General features: G+C 42.5%; 1 protein-coding gene across 4 annotated transcripts in view; it reads right to left on the bottom strand.

Annotated features, from left to right (window-relative positions):
- Positions 1–22,824, bottom strand: part of phip (pleckstrin homology domain interacting protein) — a 309,793-nt gene that overhangs the window by 209,029 nt on the left and 77,940 nt on the right. The window lies entirely within an intron of this gene.

The following is a 22,824-nucleotide window of genomic DNA, read 5'->3' as shown; positions in this document are numbered from 1 at the left end:
CTATCTAATTCTGGTTTCTTGAGGATCTCTGATTTCATCGGCGGCCATGCCTTCAGCTGCCTGGGCCCGAAGCTCTGGAACTCCCTCCTTAAACCATTCCACCTCTTTCCTCCATAAAGGTGCTTCTTAAAACCTAACTCTGACCAAGGTTCTGGCCATCTGCCCTAATATCTCTTTATGTAGCTCAGTGGCAGGTTTTTCTTTATAACACTCCTGTGAAGTGCCTTGGGACATAAAGATGCTATATAAATATAAGTTGTTGTCAATACTGCTCACCAGAAGTATGGAATTCATTATTGTCACCGGGATTTCAGTAAAATGCAATGTTGAGGACCACACAAGTCATTTCAAAACCGGGAACATTTATATTTTGGCTAAGCTAATTCCAAGTGACATTACAACAAACTTTTCAAAAATCCATGAGAATGTGCAGTAATTTTATTGATATATTTAGTTTGATTATTCCTGTGGTAAAAGCAATCTGGTTACATTGGCTATAATAGCTGTTGCTCTGCAGGTGTAACCACTTCTCCCCAGAGGGGAAAAAATCCTCAATTTAATCCTCAATAAAATGTGATTTCCTGATAGATAGGTAGATCAATCACATTGTCTCAAAATAAACACTAATCATATTTATTCGGAAATCCTAAAACCTGAGGTAACAGGCAATGAAATGTTAAATCTGGCGTGGATTTTTATCAGTCACACACTGCCTAGTTATAATGCAGTTATAATTATACCTGCCATTTACAACATTATGTGATTGCTATAATGTCACCCCTAGACCTGACTGAGCCAAATTCTAAATGCATGAAGCATAGCCAAATTTTCTAGAAATTCAGGAGTGTTGTGGGCCCAGGAAGCTTTTGATTGTAAATTAAGACAAATTAAGATAAATGTGTGATTTGAGGTTTTATTATATTTACATTATTTATATATTATTTTTTAAGCCTGTAGTTGTTCAGACACTCTTGAAATAAGGACAAGTTTGATCGATTTAGTTTTCTGCGGAGCTCTTCATGTTCAGGAAGATATTTTAGTGCTTTACAGAGAAAAAAACAATAAAAGGAGGAACACTAGCAGGAGGAATCAAGGGGATAATAGAAGGGTTTATGGTGTGGTTGGGGGGTTGGGGAGGGTGTGGTGGCCAAAGCACTGTTAAACAGAAGTGTTTTTGAGGAGGTTTTTGAAAGTGGGAAGGCCGGTGGCAGGATGGAGAAATTGCATCTGAGAGTTCCAGAGGGAAGGGGCACGCTGCTTAAACAAGCATCTCTCAACAGATTGGTAACAAGGAGTAACCAGTGTTGGAAGAGCAGAGGGTGAAGAGAGGCCATGGACGTATTTGAAAGTAATTTAGTATCTGAAAGTTCATTTGCAGGGACAGAGAGAATATGCAGGGACATAATGGAACTTAGCAAGAATTGTGCTGATAGAAGTACAGCACCCGAAGCAAGATATGACATGCCATCATTCATTCAGAATGAGTTTTAATTTGTAGAGGGTGAAGGCAGGTTAGGAGTATATTAAAGAAGTCAAACCACACGGTGTTAAAAGCACAGAGGTTTGTTGTAGAAGAGGAAAGATAGGGGCAGAGATGAGCTCTGACAGTTGGAAGAGTTTTCATAAGGAACAGAAAGCTCAGTCGGGCTTGAGCAGTACGGAAGAAAAAAAAGACCTGTATTTAAATCACACTTTTCACAACCACCGGACATCTCAAAGTGCTTTACAATCAATGAAGGACAATAAGGTTCCACGCCTTCAGACTTAGCCACAGTGAAATAAAAGGGAAATTGGTAGAATCATTCTGTATTATTTCAAATAGCTCCTCTGAACACTAGCAACAATGTTTATTTAAAAATACAGAGACACTGCATATTTTCTCTTTCCTATAAATCTGTATGAAAGATGCATTTAATGCACATCAAGCTACTTGCTATCTTCACAACAAATTAATGAACAAACTAGTGAGCACTGCATTTGGGATATACCATAGATCATCACACATTTTCATAAAGTATAATACAATGAAAACTAATATAGTAAAGTTAGATTATCAAAAAGGGTTTAGTCTCATTTCTTTACAAGTCTTTTTTGAATCATACAGCCCAGGAGGCCATTCAGCCCATTGGATTTACGTTGGCTGTTTGAAAGAGTTAAACAATTAGCCTCATTCCTTGCTCTTACCTCACAGCCCTGCAAATTTTTCCATGTCAAGGATTTACCCAGTTCCCTTTTGAAAGTTATAATGGAACTTGCTTCCAGGACATTTTTACGCAGTACACTCCAGTTCATAACAAGTCACTAGTTAGAAGGAATTCTCCTAATTTCCCCCTGGACGTTTTTGCAAATTATCTTAAATCTGAATCCTCTGGTACAAACCTTCCTAACAATGAGAGCAGTTTCTCCCTATGTACTCTACCAAAACCCCTCATAATTTTGACAACCTCTCTTAACTAATCTCCTCATAAATGTCTCTGCTCTGAGAAAAGCAATCCCAGCTTGTCCAGTCTCGCCACATAACTGATGTCCCTGACCTGCAGTACCATTCTGGTAAATCTTTTCTGGACCCTCTCCAAGCTGTTGGCATTCTTCCTAAAGTGTGATGCCCAGATTTGGACACAATAATTCAGCTGAGTTCTAACAGTGACTTATAAGGATAACTTCCTTGCTTTTGAATGTTATGCCTTTATTCATAAAGCTTTATTAATTTTTATCAGTCATGAAACAGCATTGATATTAATTGTCCCATCTAAACTCCAATTACAGCACCATGGGTGTTTCCTCTCCTTCCTGCATCCATTGCATGCTCAAATCAAGATTCAATGCACAGTGTTACTATACTCATTCTTTCCTACGACCTCAAGGCTAGTTACCTCCTTAATCTTTTCCTTCCTCCTTTCTATCTTTTAAAGTATAACCTTGGTGTCAGTTATTAACTGGTTCCTCATTTAGCTAGTCTCTGTTATTCTTTTCAATCTTAGGTCTGATTGTGCACTAAATGCTTTGTCCCTTCACCAGAACTTTTCAATTAATTAACTGAAACTAGGTTACCCTTACGTGGTTGGCATCTGGAATACTTACAAAAAGGGTATAACAATAAGTTCATCTAGACTTTCACATTCCATGCAAGCAAACTGTTCTATGACATTTACCCACCCTGTTCCCATACCCCTTCAACCCCTTTTCCATGTGTGCATTGTTCCCAATGAATTAACATGCATGAGGTGGGATTTTTTAAAAAATAAAACTCCCTCAGTCCCATACATCATAGAACATGTTAGGAAAGATGTTTTGCTTTGAGTGAAAATGGCATTCTAAACAATTACTACACTGTCACAAACAGGAGGTCCAGACGAGTTGACTAAGATGATCCCTGCACTTACAGCCAAGTTGATAGAACAAATCATATTTTACTACTGTGAAAAAACCATCGTATCTTTTAAATAAAATTATTACATCACTTAATCCATAGTACATCTGCTTTTATTACTATTTATTTGACCTATTTAAGAAACCAAAATATACCACAGTATATTCTTATTAAAGTAGTCTTCTGTCTGAAAAAAATTCAAATTATTCAGTAATCGGAACTAAATTTGAACAAAACAGCAGAGGAGCTTTTTTCACAATTTCTATTCAAATTAATACTTAGTTCAAATTAAACAACTGTCAATTAAGAAAACACAGTATTTATGTTTATTCATGATAAAAAAAACTTAAGTATATTTATCCAAAGCTAAGCCCCAATATCATCTCACAAACACTTGCATCCATCTGATGGTTAAACATAACATCCAGCTGATCTGACACCGACCCTCTATTTGTCCTTTCAGCCTTCTACTCAAACAAAATGCTACTTCATATTGTTTTACCTTTACTTGCCTAAGTTTGTGTTCGCTACGAAGTGAATGATCCATACATGAGTTCTACATAAAATGAGTTCCAACAGTCCCATCCCAGTTTCCAGTAAGCCACCCAAACCTAAAGATATAATGTAGGACTAACTGTCACTCAGCCAATAACCTCAGAAAGGCCAGAAGAGAAAGATCAAATGGAAATGTCATAATCTTGCAGTAGAGGGTGCTCTTGAGATTGTACCCAATGGTAACATTTTGGACAGAGCTTATGAAGCTTTGCTTTGCATTTGGTTATTATACCAGAGTGAGAGATGCTGTCCCTGGGTACCTGGAACGGAAAAATGTATATCATTTTTCAGCGCAAGCAACTCTCACTGGTGAAAAGAAAGGAATTCAATTTAAATAGCCACCATCTCATCACTCAAATGTCCCAAGTACTTTGCATATAATCAATTACTTTAAAGTGTCATCTCTTTAAAAGACAAATGCAGCAATCATCTTGCACACACAAATTCAGAAGAAATATTTTTTCAGAAATGGATTTGCTTCCTATCATGCCCTCCAAAGTACCCAAGCCACTGTGGCAACTTATCCTATCCTCCTTTAAGATAGACAAAATACAAATGAGCTTCAAATCTCTCAAACCTTTGATTTGGAATTTCACAATATAACCTAGATTTGTTTCATTTCTTTAAGAACTAAAGAAAATGTTTCCTGTTTTTCCATTCTAAAGGAACACAAAGACACAATTCTAAAATGGCCTTATTCTCAAGCACTTACAAGAAACTTAATAACACAGCAAATCTATGAACTGAACCAGTGACTGCCATCTGCATCAGGGCTCCTACCCACAAATCTGAAGTCCCCAAAGGACTTATCGTGGTTCCTCTCAGCTACGTTACTCCTTTCTCACATCATTCTAAGACATGACGTCAGCTTCCACATACATTCTGACAACACACAGCTCCTACTTCTCCACTACCTCTCTCAATCCCTTCACTCTCCATGCTGTCAGTCTGCTGGTTTGACAACCAGCCTTAGATGAGCAGCAATCTCCTCCAGCTAAACAGAAAGACCAAAGCCATCACCTTCAACCCCCTCCACTAACTCCATACTCTTGCCATCAACTCCATCTCCTTCCCCTGCCACCGTCTCAGATTGAACCAGACTGCTTACAATCTCTGTCTGCTTCGAGTTTCCAACTCGATATGCTTTGCATTGTAAAGACTGCTTACTTCCACATCATAACATCACCTGCCCCAGCCCATCTGCTGCTGAAACCTTCATCCATGCACGTCACCTTCAGACTTAATTAATCTAATACTATCCTAGTTACCCTCTCATCCTTTACCCTCCAGAAACTTCAGCTCATCCAAAACGCTACTGCCTATATCCTATGCTGCAGCAAGGCCCACTCACCAATCACCTTGCCTTTTGCTGACCTACACTGGAAATCTTGGGATATCAGGCGCCAATTTAAAATTCTCACCCTCACATTTAAATCCTTTCATGAACCCCCACACTCACTCATCTCTCTAACTTCCTGCCAGAATTCTCTATCCATCAGACTCCGGCCTCTTTTGCATTTCTCCTTCACTTCACCCGACCATTGGGATCCATGCTTTCAGCTATCTAGATCTCACTCTGGAATTCCATCCCTCCAACTCTTCTATTCCTTTAAGACTCTCATTAAAATCCACCTCTGACCAAGCTTTTGATTGTACCTCCTAACATTGCCTTCTTTGGCTCATTTTTATATAATTATGCCTCTGGGAAGCACCTTTAGACATTTTCTATGTTAAAGGCACTATATAATTGAAAGTTGAAGCACCTTGGGATGTCTTACTATGTTTAAGGCATTATATAAATGAACATTGTTACTGTTTTTGAATTGCCCATTTTTTAACATGCCTACACTCCAGCTTATCTTCGGGTGTAGAAAACAATGAACAGGGAAGGAGCCCTAACTTTCTCGGCATGTTACCAAATCAAGCCTCGTAGTAAGGGCAACATTGTGCCTGTGCAAGCCATCCACAGAACAAAAATACTTCCACACTGCATCTACTTGGTATTTCTCCCAAGAGCTTAAAGATTAACATACATTCAGTTAAACGTCTCCTATTTATTGCTTTCACCTATGTCTATAACTTGAATTGTATATAAGCCTGTCAATCTCCCTCATCATACTTGTCTGCTACCTGTTTTATCTATATGCTAGTTGTGCTCAGATTGATTTGCACAGTTGTCAAGATTACCTTGTGCTCTAGCAATAATGGAAGTCTAGGATACATTTCAGTGAAACCACCAGAATTGTCAAGTATGTCATGAGACTTGTACAATAAAACTTTGGAAGGAATGGAAATCACCTCTGCTTTTATAATGCTCAAAAAAATAAATTTTAGAACAACAAATGAATTGCGGCACAGAACTTAAAGCAAATCATAGTTTCGTATCAGAGCCTGTAGCCAGCCTGCAACTAATCTGATGACATGTCTATTTATCAAACAATTTAGCCTACATAATTACTCACTGCAGTCTCTAACTAATGTGTTCAGATGAACTGAAATTTATTAGTAGACTCTTAAATCTGTCAGTAGACACTGTCATTAATAAAATTGCTTTAAAAAGAACTTTATAACCATGGGCTTGGGAAAACAGACAGAAAAAATCATCAGCCAATGTTTTTGCTCCTGATCATTATTCCTGCTGGCAAGTGTGTGCTAAGTATGGGATGAGGGATATTAGATAGGACACGAGTTGGTCAGCTGTGATGCCCCACTCACCCACCTCCCAAACAGCTAAATATCATCTTGCTCAGACTTACTTTCTAGGCCCATCTATGAACAACAACTGTTTAAGCAAGGGAGTCTGCCTGCTTCAAAAGAATAAGGAAAACACTAAGGTTTGTTATGCCAAACAGCTAAGCAAGAATCGGAACTTGGTAATATAAACATCCTGCAGTGTAGAAGATGGGGGCTTCGCATCTGCAAGGGAACATACAAAAAGTTTCCACTTTTGAGTAGTCTCCACATATGCTGAAGATTGAGGCTGGAATTTTATGCCACCCCAACGAGCTGGATGGTGATCGGGCGGGGGCGTAAAATGGAATGAGAGGCTCGGGGAGGCTTTCCCGACCCGCTCCCGCCTTCCTTTACGTAGGGCGGGGGGACAAAAAGCGGCCTTCACATCCCAGGCCAATCAAGGCCCTTAAGGGGCCACTTAAGGGCCTTCGCCTGCTTCCACGCGGATTTTATGCATGGAAAACAGGCATCCTGGAGCCAGGAAAAGCCGCCTGTGAAAACCAGGCAGCTGCGATTGTGCCGGGGGAGGGGGCGCCCTGTTCATCGGGCTGTCCCTGCTACCCCAACCACCCCCAGCACCCAACACTCCCCCCTTCCGCCCAACCGACCACCCTTGTTGCGCCAGGGCCCGACTGATTACCCCCAGCGAGGCAACCAAAACTTATCTTCCCTCCTAGCTCCCCGACATCTTTTCCTGACACTGGGCTGTAGTCCCAGCAGTGGTCACTGCTCCCGGTGGCGCTGCTGGGACTAAGAGCTGCCGGCCCGCTGATTGGCTGGCGGCTCAATGAGGCGGGACTTCCTCCCTCAAACTGGTGGAATCCCACCTCGGAACAGTGAAAGCCTGGGGACCTGTAAAATACAGAACGGATCCCCAGGCAAGGTGGAAGCGGCTTCACCACCGACTTTTACGTCGAAGGCCGGCTCCCATCCGCTCACCATAAAATTCCAGCCTGAGGCTCTGAAGAAGGTGCAATGGATGAATACTCCAATTCTTAAAACTCTTCATTATGAGGATAGGCTCCAACTTATTTAGTTTGGATAAACACACTGAGACAATTTGGTTGAGATTTTTAGAATGAAGAGATTGGAACAATTCAGTTAGATAGATTTTTTTTAAATGGATAGGGAAATTCAGACATGGTCATCCCTGTAAAATTCATTATAGGGTTTGATTAGATGCCAAAGAGCGCTTTTCAGAAGAAAGGCATCAACTCCTGAAACAGACTGTCAAGGCAGGATGAATATGGACTTGTTCTTACCCTTTAAAAGGGAACTTGGCAAGCTTCTAAGAGAAGACAATATAACTAGTTATGGGGGTGAACTTCTTGTTCGATGTGATTCTGCTGAGTTATGGACTACTGCAGTCAGTGGAGCTTGCTCAATTACCATAGGGAAGCTAGAAATGAATTCCCCAAAATTCTGCTGAATTGACTTGCAGGTTTTTCTCCTCTGGGCTTTGTTCCTCCCAGGAAAAGTCATGATAAGGGAGTGGGTGAATGGTATACAAAGTTACATTGTTGACTCAGGTTGGGCCGATGGTCTTCTTTCTTTTTATATGTTTGTGTTAATTGCTCTACCATCTTACAGCTTTTTCTCATCTTTCTTCTCATTTTTTTTTCCAGATGAAATTAAAGTATGGTTGTTAAGGTCTACTTCTCCAATTATGCCCAATTAGTTAAAATGTCAAGAGGGAGAAATTGCATGTACATTTTTATGTTTTCCCACAAGATCAGAAATTCCAGTCCATGGGAATGGAATTCTCTTGCACTTCTTTTATCCAAAGTGAGGATAAAGAATACCAGGTTAGGTACAATACAACAATTTGCCTTTCAATGGCACTTTTGACAAAATACAACCAGATGCAGAAGAAAATTCACACTACTCTGCTTCAATAGTTTGTTTCTCAAACCACAATTTAAGAAACAGTCCCTTCCATTGCACCAAGTTTTCCCAATCTCTGTACCAACCATTCTTGTGCTTTGATTGAGACTGTAAACCTTGGTCAAATTATTGACAGTCGACCTCTGTGGGGCTCCACACACCAGAAGCTGGGTTAACTCTCCCCAGACTTTTATCTCTCATTAATCAACGTAACCATTTAGAAACATAGAAAAAACAGGAGGAGTAGGCTATTCGGCCCTTTGAGCCTGGACCGCCATTCAATACGATCATGGCTGATCATCCAAACTCAGTACCCTGTTCCCGCTTTCTCCCCGTATCCCTTGATCCCTTTAGCTCTAAGAACTATATCTCTTTCTTGAATATATTTAATGATTTGGCCTCAACTGCTTTCCGTGGTAGAGAATTCCACAGATTCACCACTCTCTGGGTGAAGAAATCTCTCATCTCAGTTCTAAATGGCTTAATCCTTATCCTTAGACTGTGACCCCTGGTCCTGGACTCCCCCACAATCGGCAACATCCTTCCTGCATCTAGTCTGTCCAGCTCTGTTAGAATTTTGTAGGTTCCTATGACATCCCCCCTCATTCTTCTAAACTCTAGCGAATACAAGCCTAATCGACCCAATCTCTCTTCATATGTCAGTCCTGCCATCCCAGGAATCAGTCTGGTGAACCTTTGCTGCACTCCCTCCATAACAAGAACATCCTTCCTCAGATAAGGAGACCAAAACTGCACACAATATACCAGATGTGGTCTTACAAAGGCCTTGTATAATTTCAGCAAGACATCCTTGCTCCTCTACTCGAATCCTCTCACGATGAAGGCCAACATACCATTTGCCTTCTTAACTGCCTGCTGTACCTGCATGCTTACTTTCAGCGACTGGTGCACAAGGACACCCAGGACTCGCTGCACCTCCCCCTTTCCCAATCTATCGCCATTCAGACAATAATCTGCCTTTCTGTTTTTGCCACCAAAGTGGATAACCTCAGATTTATCCACATTATACTGCATATCAGCCATGTATTTGCCCACTCACTCAACCTGTCCAAATCACACTGGAGTTTCTCTACATCCTCCTCAAAGCTCACACGCCCACCCAGTTTTGTTTTGTCTGCAAACTTGGATATATTACATTTAATTCCCTCATCTATATCATTAATGTATATTGTGAATAGCTGGGGTCCTAGCACTGATCTCTGCAGTACCCCACTAGTCACTGCCTGCCACTCGGTAAAAGACTCGTTTATTCCTACTCTGTTTCCTGTCTGCCAACCAGTTCTCTATCCATGTCAGTACCTTACCCCCAATTCCATGCGCTTTAATTTTGCACGCTCATGTCTTATGTGGGACCTTATCGAAAGCCTTCTGAAAGTCCAAATTCACCACATCCACTGGTTCTCCCTTAACTATTCTACTAGTTACATCCTCAAAAAATTCCAGCAGATTTGTCAAGCATGATTTCCCTTTCGTAAATCCATGTTGACTTTGTCCAATCCTGTCACTGTTTTCCAAGTGCTCTGCTATTACATCTTTTATAACGGACTCTAGCATTTTCCCTACTACTGATGTCAGGCTAACCGGTCTATAATTCCCTGTTTTCTCTCTACCTCCTTTTTTAAATAGTGGGGTTACATTAGCTGCCCTCCAATCCGCTGGAACTGTTCCAGAGTCTACAGAATTTTGAAAAATGACCAGCATGCATCTACTATGTCTAGGGTCCCTTCCTTAAGTACTCTGGGATGTAGATTATCAGGCCCTGGGGATTCATCGGCCTTCAATCCATCAATTTCCCCAACACCATTTCCCTACCAGTACTGATGTCATATAGCTCCTGTTTCTCACTAGACCCTATGTTCCCCAACATTTCTGGGAGGTAATTTGTGTCCACCTTTGTGAAGACAGAACCAAAGTATGTATTTAATTGGTCTGCCATTTCTTTCTTCCCCATTATAAATTCCCCTGTTTCTGACTGTAAGGGACCCAAATTTGTCTTAACTAATCTTTTTCTCTTCACTTATCTATAGAAGCTCTTACAGTCAGCTTTTATGTTTGCTGCAAGCTTACTCTCATACTCTATTTTCCCCTTCTTAATCAATCCCTTTGTCCTCCTTTGCTGAATTCTAAACTGCTCCCAATCCTCAGGTTTGCTGCTTGTTCTGACCATTTTATATTTCTCCTCCTTGGATCTAATACGATCCCTAATTTCTTTTGTAAGCCACGGTTGAGCCACCCTTCCTGTACTATTTTTGCACCAGACAGGAATGAACAATTGTTGTAATTCATCCATGCGCTCTTTAAATTTTAGTCATTGTCAATCCACTGTCAACCCTTTAAGTAACGTTCCCCAGTCTATCATAGCCCACTCACGCCTCATACCTTCATAGTTTCCTTTATTTAGATTCAGGACCCTTGCCTCAGAATCAACTCTCTCACTCTCCATCTTAATGAAGAATTCTATCATGTTATGATCGCTCTTCCCCAAGGGACCCCGCACAAGATTGTTAACTAATCCTTTCTCATTACACAATACCCAGTCTATGATGGCCTGTTCTCTAGTTGGTTCCTCAACGTATTGGTCCAAAAAACCATCACGTACGCACTCCAGGAATTCCTCCTCTACAGTATTATTGCTAATTTGGTTTGCCCAATCTATATGTAGATTAAAGTCACCCATAATTACAGTTGCACACTTATTGCATGCATCTCTAATTTCCTGTTTAATGCCATCCTCTACATCACCACTGCTGTTTGGGGGTCTTTATACAACCCCCACCAACGTTTTCTGCCCCTTGGCGTTTCTTAGCTCCACCCATACAGATTCCACATCAGGATTCTCTGAGCTAATATCCTTCCTCACTATTGTATTGATTTCCTCTTTTACTAACAATGCTACTCCATCTTCTTTCCCTTTTTGCCTGTCCTTCCTAAATATTGAATACTCTCGGATGTTCAGTTCCCATCCTTGCTCACCCTGCAGTCATGTCTTCGTAATCGCAACTATATCATATCCATTAAAACCAATTGCGCAGTTAATTCGCCTACCTTATTGCGAATACTCCGCGCATTGAGACACAATGCCTTTAGGCTTGTCTTTTTAACATTCTTCGTCATCTCAGCATTATTTCGCACTATGGCCCTATTTGTTTCTTGCCCTTGATTTCTATGCCTTCCACTTTTGCTTTGTTGTTTCCTCCTCCTCAGTCTCCCCACTCAGGTTCCCATCCGCCTGCCATTCTAGTTTAAATCCTCCCCAACAGCACTAGCAAACGCCCCCTCAAGGACATAGGTTCCGGTCCTGCCTGGGTGTAACCCGTCCCGCATGTACAGGTCCCACCTTCCCCAGAACCAGTCCCGATGTCCGAGGAATCTAAGTGGAGGTGTTTTCATTCCATTAGTCTGGGCCAGATTGAAACGGAATTCCTGCGATAACAGGACAGTCTGTTTATACAGTATGCCACCAGTACGCTCGTGAAGCACAGTTTCCAAGCTTTTAACGGTTTTAAAATGTGTGTGTGAATAGTTGGAGTGGACATCAAGGACAATTCCAGGATGGGGGCCAAGAAGGAAGATCGAGATGTGGGCTATGCAAAACATTTTGAAGGGAGGGAGTTGTGGGGGAGAACAAGTTTTCCTTATTCCTCCCTTCTGCCCCCCACACTCACAGTGGTTGGAAATGTGTTGTGATCTTTTTGTTTTTCTTTTTTAAATCAGCTGTAAAGTAATTCTTTATCAGCAGTGCATAGACCAGAACGTACTGCAATTAATCTACAGTAAATGAGTATTTATAAAAGGAAATGTGTGTGTGTTGGTCAAAGATCAATATGTTCCTGCCAAGGGGCTGAAGAAAAACAAGAGCAGCGATGGTTCTTCAGCTGTTACTGAGAATATCAAATGTAATACATCAGATAATCCTGTAGGTGTCCAGTAGCAGTGGAGCATTTGATTCTTGCTATATGCATCTTTACATGAACCTTAGGATCAACTGTCCTTCAACTTCAATTATTCTGACTGCAGCCTTTCTTTCCCCTTGGCTGAGCTGCCAAATGGAGTAATTCAGCAAAAAGGATCTCAGTCTCTGACGTACAAGAATCTAGCAGGACCAGCCCACCCCACAGAATCACTCATCATGTTGGATTGTTCCTGGAAAGGTTACGTAGCAGCCATGTGGCAGTCCACTGCCCAGACCATTCTGCTTCCCCCGTAATCATCAAGGTGTAATTCCACATTGTGAAATTTCGACATACTAATTAATTTTGTCATTCTTACTAGGGACAAGGCAGATTGTTTGATTGGAGTTGGGCAGCAATGCTGGAGCAATGATCATTCATGGGATGTGAGCATCACTGGCAAGGCCAGTATTTATTGCCCATCCCTAACTGACCTTGAGTAGGTGGCAGTGAGCTGCCTTCTTGAATCGCAATGCTGTTAGGGAGGGAGTTCCAGGATTTTGACCCAGCAACAGTGAGCAATGGCTAAATATTTCCAAGTCAGGATTGTGTGTGACTTGAAGAGGAACTTGCAGATGGTGGTGTTCCCATGCACCTGTTGCCCTTGATCTTTTCGGAGATAGAGGGTGCGAGTTTGGAAGATGCTTTCAAAGCACCCTTGGCAAGTTGCTGCAGTGCACCTTATAGATGGTACACACTGCTGCCACTGTGCTCCAGTGGCGGAGGGAGTGGATGTTTAAGGTGGTGGATTGGTTGAGTAGTTTTGTGGACACCAATCCAAGTATACCGAGGTTGGTCACTGTTCTATGTTGAATTGACTAAACACTAGATCCTCCCAGTTTACATGGCTCAGCTGCTCTTTGGCTTACACAGCCAAGCCTTCAAAGGAGACAGTTTTGATTTATATTAGTATAATCTATCTGGGTTATTGTAACTGCTGCTTATAACAAACAGTGTATAATATTTAGTAACTAATTATTCTGGAGTGATCTCTACATAGATATTTACTGAGAGAAGAAACCTAATGATGAAAAATATTAATCTGAATAAACCTTTCATCAGCTACACCAAAATCTTGTGTTAAGACCAGATGAGAAAGGGGTCTAAGGCATTCCCTCTCAGCCTTTGCCTGGTTTAACTGGAACAGGGTTTAATTTTAAAAACACCGTGTTTTTAACACCCTCAGTGAATCCTTGCTCACTGCCCTCCTATTGTAAGGCAAAGAAATCAACCAGACAGGTTTTCTTAGATTTAAACAAGAAAGGTGGAAGTTTATTAACTGTAAACTCTAACTCGGTTATCGACTATGAATACGTGACGTGACGCGACCCCACTAGCATGCAAACGCGATAAACACACACGCAGATAGACAGAAAAGTAGAAAGAATAAAGGGGGAAAGTTTAAGGCAATAGCTGGTATTTATTTACGGTCCTTTGAGTTCGATGTAGAGTCTTTGGTTGCCAGTAAGTCTTGCCGTTTCGTTGGGACCCAGTGCACGCTTTAACTTGTTTTGATGTGGGAGTCTTTTCTCTCTTGAGGTTTAAGTGACTTCAGTGGATCCGGAGATTCATGAGAGAGAGAGAGAGAGAGAACGCTAGCCAGGGGAGAGGCACTTTTGTTCCAAGTTCAGTTGCAATCTCCCAAACTGCAATGTGAGCAGTTCAAACAAAACCTGGGCCAGCAGGTTAGTCATGTGACTAGCTGCTTTAACAAACTCCTGCGCTTGTGGATTCTCCATCTTAGCAGACACCCTGGAATACTGGCTTTCTTACACATTCAATATCTGGTGATCAAAATCCATTTGGATTAATTGGATCAGGGAGCCCTTCTATTGTCTCCAGGCACTGTCTCTTAGTATGCAAATATTGTCCAGCCACTGCTAATCTATTTAAATCTTTCTTCATTCCAGCAACAGTTTAAAATCAATGTTCATATGATGAAATTAATATGCCTCATTCTTGGCAGGTGGGGTCTTCATGGCACTTGTCATACAATTTGTGAAACTTACACAATTAACACAGTGATAAAACCATAATCACCATATGCAGGAATACACACACAATTAAAAGGAAAATGAGAACTAATTGTCATTTCTGAACACCTATGTTTTGAAATTTCTCATTTTAAAGGCAATACATGAATGCTCACTTATAATTAACCAGTGACTTTTCTACATAACTGAAAACAGTGACATCCACCATCAAGAAGGTATATATTATTTTAATTTCTGATTTTGCTCACAGCATTTAAAGATGTTTAAATTATATCACAACATAGATGTGATATTTAATTAAAATTTATTCCACTCATGAAGCTACTGACATGACTCATGAACTGTGCAATGCATAAGCAAAATCAAAATGACTCAACATGCAACATTCAACTTATAAAACGAATACATTTTCATTTTATTTGAATTTGGCATTATGCCTGTATGGTGGGGGTATTTCTCTGCCAATCCTGGTCACTGATCCAGCCACTGGAAAGTGAACAGCATCCCATTCAGAGCACCGAGTGTCACCAACACCTGCAAGTTTCCCTCCAAGCCACACACCATCCTGACTTGAAACTATATTGCTGTTCCTTCACTGTTGTTGGGTCAAAATCCGGGAACTCCATTCCTAATAGCACTGTGGGTGTACCTACCCCACATGGACTGCAGCGGTTCAAGAAGGTAGCTCACCACCACCTTTTCAAAGGCAATTAGGGATGGACAATAAATGCTGGCCTAGCCAGTGATACCCACATCCCATGAACGAATAAAAAAAAAGTATTAATTACTCCCACTCTAGTCATAGTGCAGCTTACACACAGGGGTAATGCTCTCTCTCTATTCGGACCCCAAAACATGACTTGGCAAACCTCAGAAGAGCACCCCCTACACTCAATATGGCACGTCCACTTTTCACAGCCATCCTGTGCCACTGAGCAAGTCAGTCAATTGGGTGCAAAATTGGGGATTTTTTTGGACTTATTCCCTTACCATCTTCATCTCAACAGTCTGGGCTGAATTCAAACCCCAGTTCCAGAAATGAAGACCTATCCTCTTTCTTTACAGGTGTTTGATCACTTCCATTTTGTGCTCTACATACAGTGGGGTGGGGGAACATAAGCAACTGCTACTAAAGTGGAAACAGCAGTGCTACAATTTGTACAATTTACAAAAGGCATCTGGATAAAAATCTTAAAAATGTGTTACACAGTGAGACCGGCAGCAGGGATTAAAAAAAGCAGTGGCAGAGAGCAAGTTCACAGTGAGACCTGGGCACTGATAAAATGGCAGTGGCAGAGAGCGAGAGCACAGCGAGACCAGGGGTAGTGATAAAAGAGCAGGGAAAGTGATAAAAGAGCAGGGAAAGTGATAAAAGAGCAGGGAAAGTGATAAAAGAGCAGGGAAAGTGATAAAAGAGCAGGGAAAGTGATAAAAGAGCAGGGAAAGTGATAAAAGAGCAGGGAAAGTGATAAAAGAGCAGGGAACGTGATAAAAGAGCAGGGAACGTGATAAAAGAGCAGGGAACGTGATAAAAGAGCAGGGAAAGTGATAAAAGAGCAGGGAAAGTGATAAAAGAGCAGGGAAAGTGATAAAAGAGCAGGGAAAGTGATAAAAAAGCAACGGCACAGCAAATCCAGGGACGCTGATAAAACAGCAGCAGCAGCTAAAGAGAGCACAGCGAGACCAGGGGCTGACATCAAGTGCACAGCGAGATCAGGGACACTGATAAAACAGCAGCAGCAAAGAGCGAGAGCACAGCAAGACCAGGGGTAGGTGTAAAAGAGCTCGGAGTTCGAAGTTGGCAAGGAGATGGGCATCCACATGTAGAAGTAGAAAAGAGAAATCAGGTGCATAATGGGAGTGTTGGACAGTACTAAAGAAGGGAGTAGTGCCATATTAGGAGCAGACTGAGAAGTGTCACGAGAAATGCAAAGACAGGATCACAATGTATATATGTAAACGCACAAAGTGTAGTGAATAAGGTTGGTAAGCTACAAGCGCAAAAAGCAGTATGGAAATTTGATGTCGTGATAATAGCCAAGGCGTAGCTTAAAAATAGTGAGGACTGGGCGCTTAATATACAAGGATATAAAGTGTTCTGAAAAGATAGGGAAAGAAAAAAAGGAGGTGGGGTGACAGTGCTGATGAGAAAAGATATTGTAGTATTGAAAATAGGGGATGGCCTGGAGAGGGCAAAGACAGAATCCATTTGGTTAGAGAGTTGAGAAACATCAAGGGCACGATCTCGCTACGAGGGATATTCTATAGGCTCGCAAATAGTGAGAGAGAGAGAGATAGAGGAGCAAATTTTTAGGGAAATCACAGAGATGGGCAAGAACTAGAAAGTGGTGATACTGAGGGACTTAACATTATCCCAAACAATATCTGGGTAATTAAAGAGTAAAGGGAAAGGAGCGGAAGGAATTTCTGAAATATGTTCAGGAGAACTTTTTGATCAATATGTTCTTGGTCCAACTAGAAACGAAGGACCTAATGTCGAGAAATGAGGTGGAACAGGTGTCTGTGGGGGAGCACTTTGGGAAGAGTGATCATCGTATCATAAGGTTTAGACTTGTAATGCAGAAAAGCAAGGAATGATACAAGGTGGAACGGTTAGATTGGAAGAGGGCTAATTTCAATGCAATGAGAAGTGATCTAACCAGGATAAAATGCAACCAAAGGCTGACAGCAGAAACTGTAATGGAACAATGGGTTATCTTTAAGGAAGAGGTGCGTCTGGTACAGGCTAAGTACTTAAAGAAAAAGCATATACTTGCGCAAAGATGGGTGGCAGGTCAGAAGATTGGACAGAATATAAAAAGCAGCAAAGAACGACTAAAAGATTAAGTATTGCTGAAGATAGAATAATGTTGTCCAAGTTTTTCATCTTGCACTCATCAGGACAATGCGCAAGAATAACCAATGTAAGGGAAAACAACAACTTAAACTGCACGAGAAGAGAGAGTGCTGATTGGTTGGTAAGTGAACTCTAATTGATATAGGCGTTGCCATGGAGAATGCACCAGTTTACGATGACTGACAATTAACTGCTAAGCTTTGTTTGAAATTTAAACCAGGCAGCTTGATTCTGATTGGTCAAGGCATTGTCCTGAGGAATGAACCAGCGAAAAGCTGTAACTTATTTTGTTCAGCTGAAATGGGAGCAATGTTTGTACATATTCTTTCCGTCTGCAAAGAACAGGGCCCTGTGTATTAATATATGTTGCTTCCAGTACGCGCAAATGTGCCACACTGTGAGCCCTACTGAAATCTGAAATTGGTTGTCAGCGTAATTCTTAGCACACTGTGGATTGTTTAACAAATGGTGTCCAATCGCGGAATCACATCTAATGTTTGACACTGTGTTGTGAGTTTTGCTGGTTGGGTACGACCTGTAACTTGCCCGTTGCGAACAGCGGAAGGGACATGTTATTTGATACGATCTGACAGTCTTTGGGACGTATGGTCTATATACCTAGCCATCACACTGGCATTGAAATTTATATGTCACATTACTCATTTGTGTGATAGGCAGGATGGCTTTTTGGCTTGATGGCAGCATCCTGTTACTGGCGAACACGACACGTGTTGCGACTGCATAGTAGCAGCATGAAACAGCTAGCTTTACCTGTTGCTCAAATTTTTTGGATACATGACCCTTCCACGGTAATTTGAGGTAGACTGGGCACTTTTCAGGGCTGAAAAAGACAGCCTTAGGCCCGTTCATAATTTTGCACGATATACAGTGAGAAATGATCTGATCAGGGTAGCCATTTTCACGCAGGATGTCTTTGATTCGCCCTATTTCAGCATCAAGTTTGCATGGTGAGCAAATGATTCAGGCTCTATTTACGACATTGCCAATAAGGCCAGTCTTATAGCGCATAAGAATCCCAACAAGTGTATTGACCAGTGAAGGTAGGTTTGCAGTAAACCGTGGTAGAGAACCCTTAACAGATTTCTCAACTAGTATGTCAAGGAAAGGGAGCTCAGTTGGCTGCTCCGTTTCAAAGGTGAAGAGGAAAGTAAGACAGGTAAAGACAGAATATGACAATAGAGTGGAAGTCAACATAAAACGGAACTCATAAAATCTTCTACTGGCATGTAAATAGGAAGTGGATAGTGAGAGGTGGAGTGGGGCCTATTAGGGACAAAGAGGGTAATGTATACTTAGAGGCACGGGGCAAGGTGGGAATACTTAATGAGTACTTTGTATCAGTATTTACTGATACAGGAATCTGACAAAATATCAGGAAACAAGAAAAAGTACAGCCACAGGATAGGGTAAAAATTGAGAGGAAGGAGATACTGGAAAGGCTGGCTAAGCTTAGGGCAGATAAGTCACCTGGCCTGGATGGCTTGCATCCAGGCTACTAAAGAAAGTGGGAGTGGAGATAGCGGAAGGGCTTGCCATAATCTTCCAATCTTCCCTAGAAATGGGGAGGTGCTGGAGGATTGGAGAGTGACAAATGTGACACCTTTATTCAAGACAGGATGCAAGGACTGTCCTAGTAACTACAGGCCAGTTAGTTTAACATCAGTGGTGGGTTATGTTTTAAAAACAATAAGGAAAAAATCAACAGGCACTTAAAAAGGTTTGAATTAATTAAGGATAGCCAGCAGGGATTTGAAAAAGGCAGATCATGCCTGACTAATCTAATTACAGTCGAGAGGGAGTTGCCCTGGGACTCCTCAACATTGACTTTGGACCCCATGAAGTCTCATGGCATCTGTTCAAACATGGGCAAGGAAACCTCCCACTGATTACCACCTACCACCCCCACCACACTAGCGGCTGATGAATCAGTGCTTTTCCATGTTCAACACCAATTGGAAAAAGCACTGAGGGTAGCAAGGGCACATAATGTACTCTGGGTGGGGGACTTCAATGTCCATCACCAAGATTGGCTTGGTAGCACCACTACCGACTGAGCTGGCTGAGTCCTAAAGGACATAGCTGCTAGACTGGGTCTGCGGCAGGTGGTGAGGGAACCAATAAGAGGGAAAAACCTACTTGACCTCGTCCTCACCGATCTATCTGTTGCAGATGCATCTGTCCATATCCTTGTGGAGACGAAGTCCCGTCTTCACATTGAGGATACCCACCATCGTGTTGTGTGGCATGACCACTGTGCGAAATGGGTTGGATTTTCAACAGATTTAGCAACTCACAATTGGGCATCCATGAGGCACTGTGGGCCATCAGCAGCAGCAGAATTATATTCATCCACAATCTGTAACCTCATGGCGCGGCATACCCCCCATTCTACCATTACCATCAAGCTGGGGGACCAACCCTGGTTCAATGAAGAGTGCAGGAGGGCATGCTAGGAGCAGCACCAGCCATACCTAATAATGAGGTATCAGCCTGGTGAAGCTACAACACAGAACTACTCACATGCCAAACAGCGAAAACAGATGATAGACAGGGCTAAGCCATCCCACAACAAATGAATCAGATCTAAGCTCTACAGTCCTGCCACATTCAGTTGTAAATGGTGGTGAACAATTAAACAACTAACAGGAGGAGGAGGCTCCACAAATATGCTCCTCCTTAACGTTGGGGGAGCCCAGCACATCAGTGAAAAAGACAAGGCTGAAGCATTGCATCCACCTTCAACCAGAAGTGTTGACTGGATGATCCATCTCAGCCTCCTCCTGAGGCCCCCAGGTTCACTAATGTCCTTGAGGGAAGAAAATCTGCAAGCCTTACCTGGTCTGGCCTACATGTGACTCCAAACCCACAACAATGTGGCTGATTCTTAAATGCCCTCTGAAATGGCCTAGCAAACCACTCAGTTGTCAGGGGCAGTTGGGGATGAGCAACAAATGCTGGCCTTGCCACTGATACCCACATCCCATGAAAGAATAAAAAAGAAAACAGATCACAGATGCCATTTTGCAGCCAATCCGATTGACTCCACGTGATAGCCAGAAAAGGCTGAAGGCACTGGATACTGTGCTCCAGAACTAGTCTCGCCTCAAGCCAAACTGTTCCAGTACAGCTACAACACTGGCATCTAACAGACAATGTGGAAAACTGCCCAGGTATGTCCTGCTCGCAAAAAGCAGGACAAATACAACCCGGCCAATTACCACCCCATCAGTCTACTCTCGATCATCAGCAAAGTGATGAAAGATGTCGTCGACAGTGCTATCAAGTGGCACTTACTCAGCAATAATGTGCTCGCTGATGCTCAGTTTGGGTTCCACCAGGGCCACTCAGCTCCTGACCTCATTACAGTCTCGGTCCAAACATGGACAAAACAGCTGAATTCCAGGGGAGGTGTGAGTGACTACCCTTGACATCAAGGCAGTGTGTCTGACCAAGTATGGCATCAAGGAGCCCTAGCAGAACTGGAGTCAATGGAAATCAGGGAAAACTCTCCTGTGGTTGGAATCATACCCAGCACAAACAAAGATGGATTTGTTTGTTGGAGGTCAATCATCTGGGTCCCAGGACGTCACTGCAGGAGTTCCTCAGGGTAGTGTCCTAGGCCCAACCATCTTCAGCTGCTTCATCAACGACCTTCCCTCCATCAGGTGGTCAGAAGTGGGGATGTTTGTTGATGACTGCACAATGTTGAGTACCATTTGCAACTCCTCAGATACTGAAGCAGCCTGTGTCCAGATTCAGCAAGAACTGGACAACATCTAGGCTTGGGCTGATAACTGACAAGTAACATTCACGCCACCTGAGTGCCAGGCAATCACCATTTCAAACAAGAGAGAATCTAACCATCTCCCCTTGATGTTCTGTGGCATTACCACTGCTGAATACCCCAATACCAACATCTTGGGGTTACCATTGGCCAGAAACTGAACTAGACCAGCCACATAAATACAACAGCTACAAGAGCAGGTCAGAGGCTGGAAACTCTGTGGTGAGTAACTCACCTCCTGACTTCCCAAGGCCTGTCCACCATCTACAAGGCACAAGTCAGGAGTGTGATGGAATAATCTCCACTTGCCTGGATGGGTGCAGCTCCAACAACACTCAAGAATGTTGACACCATCCAGGACGAAGCAGTCTGCTTGACTGGCTCCCCATACACCACCTTCAACATTCACTCCCTCCACCACCAGTGGCAGCAATGTGTACCATCTATAAGATGCACTGCAACAATGCACCAAGGCTTTTTCAATAGCACCTTCCAAATCCGCGACCTCTACCACCTAGAAGGACAAGGGCAGCAGACAGAGGCATAGAGTTATACAGCACAGAAAGAGGGCCCTTCGGCCCATCATGTCTGTGCCGGCCATACAGCACCCAACTATTCTAATCCCATATTTCTGCACTTGGCCCGTAGCCTTGTATGCTATAGCATTTAAAGTGCTCATCTAAATACTTCTTAAATGTTGTGAGGGTTCCTGCCTCTACCACCTCTTCAGGCAGTGCATTCCAGATTCAAACCATCCGCTGGGTGAAAAAAGTTTTCCTCAAATCCCCTCTAAACCTCCTACCCCTTACCCTAAATCTATGCCCCCTGGTTCTTGACCCCTCCGCTAAGGGAAAAAGTTTCTTCCTATCTAACCTATCAATGCCCCTCATAATTTTGTATACCTCAATCATGTCCTCCCTCAGCCTTCTCTGCTCCGAGGAAAACAACCCTAGCCTTTTCAGTCTCTTTTCATAGCTGGAACGTTCCAGCCCAGGAATCATCTTGGTGAATCTCCTCTGCACCCTCTCCAGTGCAATCACATCCTTCCTATAGTGTGGTGCCCAGAACTGTACACAGTACTCCAGCTGTGGCCTAACTATCCTTTTTTGCAGCTCCATCATAACCTCCCTGCTCTTATATTCTGTGCCTCGGCTAATAAAGGCAAGCATCCTGTATGCCTTCCTAACCACCTTATCAGATGCATGAGAACGCACCACCTGAAAGTTCCCCTCCAAGTCGCACACCATCCTGTATTGGAACTATATCACCGTCTCTTCACTGTTGCTGGGTCAAAATCCTGGAACTCCCTTCCTAACAGCACTGTTGGTGTACCTACGCCCCAAGAACTGCAGCAGTTCAAGAAGGCAGCACACCACCACCTTCTCAAGGGGAATAGGGATGGACCATAAATGCTGGCCTAGCCAGCGATACCCACATCCCATGAAACGAACAAAATTGGATTTTTTGGTGAAGTAACAGAGAACGTTGATGAAGGGAATGCAGTGGATTGTGTCTATACAGATTTTAAGAAAGCGTTTGATAAAGTACCGCATAAAATGCTGGTTAACAAAATTAAGGCTCATGGAATAGAAGGGTTAGTATCAGCTTGGACAAAAAAAATTGCTTTAAAGACAGTGGGCTGAATTTTACAGGGG

This window comes from Heterodontus francisci, chromosome 3, assembly GCF_036365525.1.
Source record: "Heterodontus francisci isolate sHetFra1 chromosome 3, sHetFra1.hap1, whole genome shotgun sequence".
Taxonomy (NCBI): domain Eukaryota; kingdom Metazoa; phylum Chordata; class Chondrichthyes; order Heterodontiformes; family Heterodontidae; genus Heterodontus; species Heterodontus francisci.
This window is presented reverse-complemented; position numbering and strand designations above follow the sequence as displayed.